This window comes from Patiria miniata, unplaced genomic scaffold, assembly GCF_015706575.1.
Source record: "Patiria miniata isolate m_02_andy unplaced genomic scaffold, ASM1570657v1 HiC_scaffold_7, whole genome shotgun sequence".
NCBI classification, from domain to species: domain Eukaryota; kingdom Metazoa; phylum Echinodermata; class Asteroidea; order Valvatida; family Asterinidae; genus Patiria; species Patiria miniata.
Genome location: NW_024037074.1, coordinates 35,299,488 through 35,306,860, shown reverse-complemented (window position 1 = coordinate 35,306,860; position 7,373 = coordinate 35,299,488). Strand labels below are relative to the sequence as shown.

Here is a 7,373-nt window from a genome sequence, read left to right as displayed (position 1 = left end):
GCTCTATGATTCTGGCAAGAGCTGCAGTACTCCAGTTCCTTTCTATTTGGTTAACACTGGAGGAGTTCTACACGTTAGAGTGGGGTCATCTACATAAACATAAACTGGCAGATCGCATAATAAATAAATAAAAGTGGACCTATGAGATCGACCTCTGATGAGGAACATCAACATTTGGTGGAACGACCGGGTGCGGTCCTAGAGCCTACATTTTAGGGGATTTTGCAGGGGTGGATCCAGAAATATTTGCAGGGAGGCGTGCTGAAATGTTGAGCGGTTTTTCCGGACATTTGCCCTCCGAAAATCAATATGGGGGGGGGGGGGCTCGGCTCGTACCATATTTTCAACTATATTACATAACAGTGTGCAAATGCCCCATTCTTACCATTGGCTACGCCTGTGGCGAACATGTAAGCTTTCATTGCCAATAGGCCTACTGTTTCCAACAGGGGAGGGGAGGGTTTGACACAAAAACACCCCCCCCCCCCGGATCCGCGCCTGGCCGGCTATATAGCGAATATTTTTTGGGGGGAGGGGACCAGACCGTTTGCATGTGACGCACCTTCTAATTTTTCCATTTTATTTTGGCGGGGTGGGGGGGGGCCGGGAAGGCCAAACAAAATTGTAAGGGTGGGGGGGGGGGGCTAAAGCCCCCCTAGCCTACCGTAGAACCGCACCTGGACTGAACCTTTGATATGTTGGCCTCTATATTCACAAAGTGACTATAACCACTTATGCTACACTTAAACCAATTGATTATAATTATAAGTTGACATATACATCTTTTTTATTCCAGCTGGACTCCGAGGGATTTTGAAATGGGATGGTGTCCTTAACGTTTAAGAGAAACGCATAATGGAAACTTTCAGGAGCAAGCTGTTGTAAAAACTTTTAGTCGAGTGTTGCTAAAATTCGTGTTCCCACCCCAGGCAAGAACTGCACTCTGTTATGTTTGTCATCATCTCTTCTGCATAAACGAAGCACGAGGAATCTGCAAAGATAAAAGAAATAATCTAATTTATTTCATTTTTGTTCTCATTCGAAGCACAACCCAACTATCGGATTGAGAATAAATGAATACATCGAAATCCCTGTTGCTAAATTACCTAAAGAATTGGTGAAGACTTGCTCTATAAGCAGGGTCTTCAGTCCTTCCGTCGGTCCTCCTCCCTGCTTCCAGTTCCTTGAGATTCAGAAGTGATCGTATCTTCGTCCCGAATGATATCTCATCTTGCAGACCGCCATCTCTGCCAGAAGATTAGAAGGAACACACGTGTGAAAAAAAAAAAAAAAGTGTGCGCGACATGCGCCTGTTGCACTTCTTTTTGATTGGTGGGTTTGTGAAGTTGTTAAGCAATCATTAGTTTACATTAAATATAAAGTTTCCTCTAGATTCATCGTATTTCTAAAAAATAATCATAAATGTATCATTAATCGAAGACAAGCAGAACATCCCAAGAAATTTTATGAAAGAAAAATAGTTTTTACCAAGGAAATCAGTAATGGGATGCCCGGCAAGCAGGGCCATCAGCCATCCGGTGTTCCTCCTCCCTGCTTCCGGTTCCTCTGTGTCATCAGCTACTGCATGCCATGAGCACTCTGGCCAATACTGGTCCTCCTAATCTAACTGCAAGTTGCTGAAACTAAAAGAAGTCTTCCTAGCGGAGCTAGGTTATGTTTACTACAATGTACAGTGGCTTCCCGATCGGAAATTGTGATCGGTACTGTGGTGTAAAGAGAAGGAAAATGTATATTAATGGTCCTTACCTGACCACTATAAAGATATAGAAAAAGGGAAACTTACGTTTGTTCTATGCTTTGTAGATCTCTAGGCCTAATTGGGTGCAAAGTATCTTACATACAGACGGTGAAAATAATCCAATCGGTGGCCCTTACCTGACCACTGTAAAGGATTCAACCGTTGAGAAAGAAAGCTTAGTTTAGGCCTATTCTTTGGCCTAATGGTCGCGAAGATGATAACTCCAGTATGGACAAAGCAAGGCGCATTGGTGCAAAGGGAAACAACATTCACATTGCCGACGAGCTGTGATCGGACTTATCAGAATTGAAACGTACCATCGATCAAAACCTCCACTGGTGTTGTGGCTGTCAAAAAAAATTAATTGATGCACATTATTTCAACCTGTAAATTCAAGATTTGCACTTTACAGAGCGATTACAAGGTGTATCCGACATAACAGGTGTCATTACACCTGATTTACAATAAACAAAACTAAGTTGACGCAATGGCCCAACACAAAAGACAATAATCGATCTTTGTGAATCGGATATTATGGAAGAACAAAATCACAAACAATATGTCCATAAGACGTAATTTTCGACAAGGATCAGAGTGTCATAAAATAATTGTGGAATCGATGAAACCATAGTTCTGATTACGTTTCACGACCGTTACAATGTTTCAAGGAATATGTAAGATCTGCTCATGGCCCTATACATGTAGGTGGCATTTTTTTAAACAATGCATCTCCAAGATTTTTTCGGTCGCACAGACAATGATTTAGATTTTTTTTAAAAATATGGTCCTATATAGAGTATTTCACTTCATGAACCACTGTGAAGTTTATGCAGGTGAGGAATACATAGTATACAAGAAAACATAGATCCAACATTAGAGCTATTCAAGTTTAAATAAAAATAGCTATTGATACTTAACACATGTCTCTAGAGTATTTCACACAACGAATCGCACTCAAGAGGGATGATATGAATGCACAAGCAATTTTCAAGAAAATACACGTCCGGCTATTGGAGAAATGTATACAGAACGGAGGAATATACTGCACCACATGGCCCTATGAAATAATTTTGCACAATAAATTAGAAACTAAGATTTTTTTTACAAAAACAAAGTAAGAAACGTTCAGATGGCCCTGGAATCATGTAAATAATCTGTTTATAATCGGGTCTAAGTATGCTACAAAAGATAACGCAAGAAAAATTGGGTTTGGCAGAAATCTCTACAAAACTGCGATGAAAATTTTGTACACATGGCCCTAGGATTTTTTTTAACAATGAGAATCAATGCAGAACGACGAGAAAATGCATGATAGACGCGACTGGAATGAAAATTTTGTACACATGGCCCTAGGATTGTTTTCACAATGAGAATCAATTTAGAACGACCGTGCATGATAGACCCGACTGGAATCACACATGGCCCTAATTATCTAACACTTCTAGCTATTGTCAAGAAAATACACATCCAGCTATTGGAGAAATTTATCCAGAACGGACGAACGTAAGATCTCTACACTGCACCACATGTCCCTAAAATAATTGTGCATAATAAAGTAGAAAGATGTTTTTTTACAAAAACAAAGTAAGACATGTTCATATGGCTCTGGAATTCTTTTGATAATATGTCATAATAGGCCTCAGTACAAAAGATAACGCAAGAACAATTGGGTTTTGCAGAAATCTCTTCAAAAACGGCGATGAAGGTTTTGCACACACGGCCCTAGGATTTTTTTCACAATGAGAATCAATGCAGAACGACGAGAAAATGCATGATAGACGCGACTGGAATTTCAAAAGGTTTCAATGGTACACATGGCCCTAAATATCTAACATGATTTGTTACAAACGAAAAAGTATTCCGTACAAACATGACCCTTTACATCTCACACTCATTTCCATATGAATGCCCAAGCAATTGTCAAGAAAATACACATCCAGCTATTGGAGAAATTTATCCGGAACGGATGAACGTAAGATCTCTACACTGCACCACATGTCCCTAAAATAATTGTGCATAATAAAGTAGAAAGATGTTTTTACAAAACAAAGTAAGACATGTTCATATGGCCCTGGAATTCTGTTGATAATATGTCATAATAGGCCTCAGTACAAAAGATAACGCAAGAAAAATTGGGTTTTGCAGAAATCTCTACAAAAACGGCGATGAAAGTTTTGCACACATGGCCCTAGGATTTTTTCACAACGAGAATCAATGTAGAACGACGAGGAAATGCATGATAGACGCGACTGGAATTTCAAAAGGTTTCAATGTTACACATGGCCCTAATTATCTAACATGATTTGTTACAAACGAAAAAGTATTCCGTACAAACATGACCCTTTACATCTGACACTCATTGCCATATGAATGCACTTGTTAGCAATTTTCAAGCAAATACACATCCGGTTATTGGAGAAATTTATCTAGAACGGACGAACGTAACATCTCCACACTGCACCACATGTCCCTAAAAATTGTGAATAGTAAAGTAGAAAGATATTTCTTTACAAAAACAAAGTAAGATACGTCCACATGGCCCTGGAATCCTGTAAATAATCTGTTATAATCGGGCCTAAGTACAAAAGATAACGCAAGAAAAACTGAGTTTTGCAGAAATCTCTACCAAACAGCGATGAAAGTTTTGCACACATGGCCCTAGGATTTTTTTTCACAATGAGAATCAATGTAGAACGACGAGAAAATGCATGATAGACGCGACTGGAATTTCAAAAGGTTTCAATGGTACACAATGGCCCTAATTATCTAACACGATTTGTTACAAACGAAAAAAATATTCCGTACAAACATGACCCTATACATCTCACAATCAGTGTCTTTAAAAGCCAAGCAGGAGATATTATTGTGCAAGAGTAAACAAAAATAAGCAGATGTTGCAAATTGGAAGAGAAGCAGAACGATTTACTACACATGGCCCCACCATGATTTCGACATAAAAATCCTTCCTAGATAGCAGATGCTACGTGCTTTAGCAGTTTTAAGTACCTGTACCCGTGTACATAATTGTCTTTCAACTTGTACTCGTGTAACTTTTTTTTGCAATCGAACTCAAAACAAATTCTTATTTTCTTCCTATGCACAAATCGGACAAAATGATTGACAAATGATTGACAAAATTTAATGATTGACACTAACTTTGTTCGCACTCGAACTCAACACGAACTCGTAATCGTGAACGAACGATAAATATGTTGTTTTGATCAATACGTCGATATAGCATACATCGTCTTATTTTCTTCCTATACACAAATCAGACAAATGATTGACAAAATTTAATGATTGACACTACTTTGTTCGCAAACGAAATCAACACGAACTCATAATCGTGAACGAACGATGCATTTGTTGTTTTAATCCATGCAAGTCATGCAGGTCGACATCGTCTTATTTGATTCCTATACACAAATCAGACAAATGATTGACCAAATTTAATGATCGACACTAACTTTGTTCGCACTCGATCTCAACACGAACTCATTATTGTTAACGAACGATAAATATGTTGTTTGTAATATACCCACCGGTCGATATCCATCGTCTTAACGAGAAAAAAAAAAGATTGGCAATCAGTTTTGTTCCGATTTCGCCGTTCCGCTCCGACAATTTCTCCTCATTTATTTATTTTACCCTTGAGGATTTAAGCCTTTGATTTATACGTGCTATCTTTTGAAAGTCATTTTTAATCGAATCGAAAGCGCGCTACTGCTCATTTCGAATACATGATTATTTTCGGAATCGTGCATTACTGACACACAAAAACAATGGCATGCATTAATAAAAACAAATGATCTCAATTTTTTTGGCTGTTTTAATTGCACATCCAAGCGGTGGGATTTTCATTCCTTTCCCATCTGGTGCTTGGTAAGATTTGTGTCAAAATTAAGTATCGTGTGGAGAGGTTCCTTGGAAAAAAGTTGGAGAAAAAAATATCCTTAACTCTTTGTTTTCTTTAAAAAAAAAAAATCACTTGCTGGTTTTACAACTGTATTACATAAGTAATTCTATATTGAATTAATTCGTTGGCACCCATCAAGGGTGTCGTATATCTCAATAGAAGCACCCATCAAGGGTGAGGTAGTCTTTCTCTATAGTATCACCCATCAAGGGCGTCGTGTTAATCAATAGTAGCACCCATCAAGGGTGTCGTGTTAATCAATACAGTTGTAGCACCCATCAAGGGTGTCGTGTTTCTCAATAGTAGCACCCATCAAGGGTGTCGTCCTTCTCAATAGTAGCATTAAGGGTGTCGTATTTCTCAATAGTAGCACCCATCAAGGGCGAGGTTATTCTCAATATAGCACCCATCAAGGGTATAGTGTTAATCAATACAGTAGTAGCACCCATCAAGGGTGTCGTTCTTGTCAATAGTATAGCACCCATCAAGGGTGTCGTCAATAATATAGCACCCATCAAGGATGTCGTCCTTCTAAAATGTAGCACCCATCAAGAGTGTCGTCTTTCTCAATCATATACTTTAACGGCATTCCAATGGACAATATCCAACACAACAGTTTACAGAATTATGGCAAACGTTTTAAAGGAATGCATAATGAACATCTTTACACCATTAATTCTTTAAGGTAATTGCTTTGTCTTTATACAAACATAATCAGCAAACTTAATATGGTTGTGATGCGGCAAAGCTCAATGCTATTGATTTGATATTGATTTCTGTTGATATGATGACATCTCCGAGGGTCCGTCTTCATCGCTGATTCTTCAGTTTGTATTATTCAAATAAAATCCAAAACGTTACAACTTAACTTTTTCATACTTCAACTGGAGTTATTATTGCCAATGCACAAGGCATTGTCAGAATGACGTTGGTAAAAATTAATAACTTTCGTTCCCTCCCCAATTCCCAAACTTCCTAATTGTCTTGCAAGCTGCTATTTGCTCGCTTTTTGCAGTACGCTAAAGCTCCCTAAACTTTATTATTATTTTTATTTTATTACATCTGCTCTTTATTTATATTTTATTTGACTATACATAGCTAGTTTTGCCTTAATCTTTTTTGTTTAAAAAGGAAAACCTCATCGAGTTTTTTTTCTGAACTTAAGATTTAAAACTTCTGTTTTACCCTTTCATATTATTTTCCAGTTAATATGTTATTAGAAAAGCTTTTTTAATGATTTTTATTCAGTGAAAGATATGTATTCAGTTTGTTTACAATAATTATATTTTAAAGAGCTCGGTAGTAGCTATGAGTTGATAAAATCGTTTTTTCCCGCGGAAGGTAGACAACCTATCATCCGTTTTTAATGAAATAATTAACTGATCTGATATCGGGAAATATAAATATCAAGATATCGTCAACCAGTGAATAATCATCTCTGGATGACGATATCCTACAAGATATCATCAACCCGAGAAATGTTTTACTCTCTCGAGAAGATAACATCTCACCAAAAGATATAGTCAACCCGAGAAATATTATCTTTCCTCGAGAAGACGACATCTCACCTAAAAGATATCACCAATCCGTGATGAATTATCTCGAAAAGACGATATCTACCCTACAAGACATCATCCACCCGAGATATTCTTTTCTCGAGAAGATGACATCTGACCGACACGCTATCTTCAACCCGAG

At 37.9% G+C, this 7,373-nt stretch overlaps 1 long non-coding RNA gene across 1 annotated transcript; it reads right to left on the bottom strand.

Moving 5' to 3' along the window:
• Nucleotides 1-783: 783 nt before the first annotated feature.
• Nucleotides 784-5,957, bottom strand: LOC119745343. The gene is made up of 3 exons (XR_005273615.1): nucleotides 1,489-5,957; nucleotides 1,107-1,247; nucleotides 784-991 (listed from the first exon to the last, which is right to left on the bottom strand). It is a non-coding gene; the product is annotated as an uncharacterized LOC119745343 (long non-coding RNA).
• Nucleotides 5,958-7,373: the final 1,416 nt, after the last annotated feature.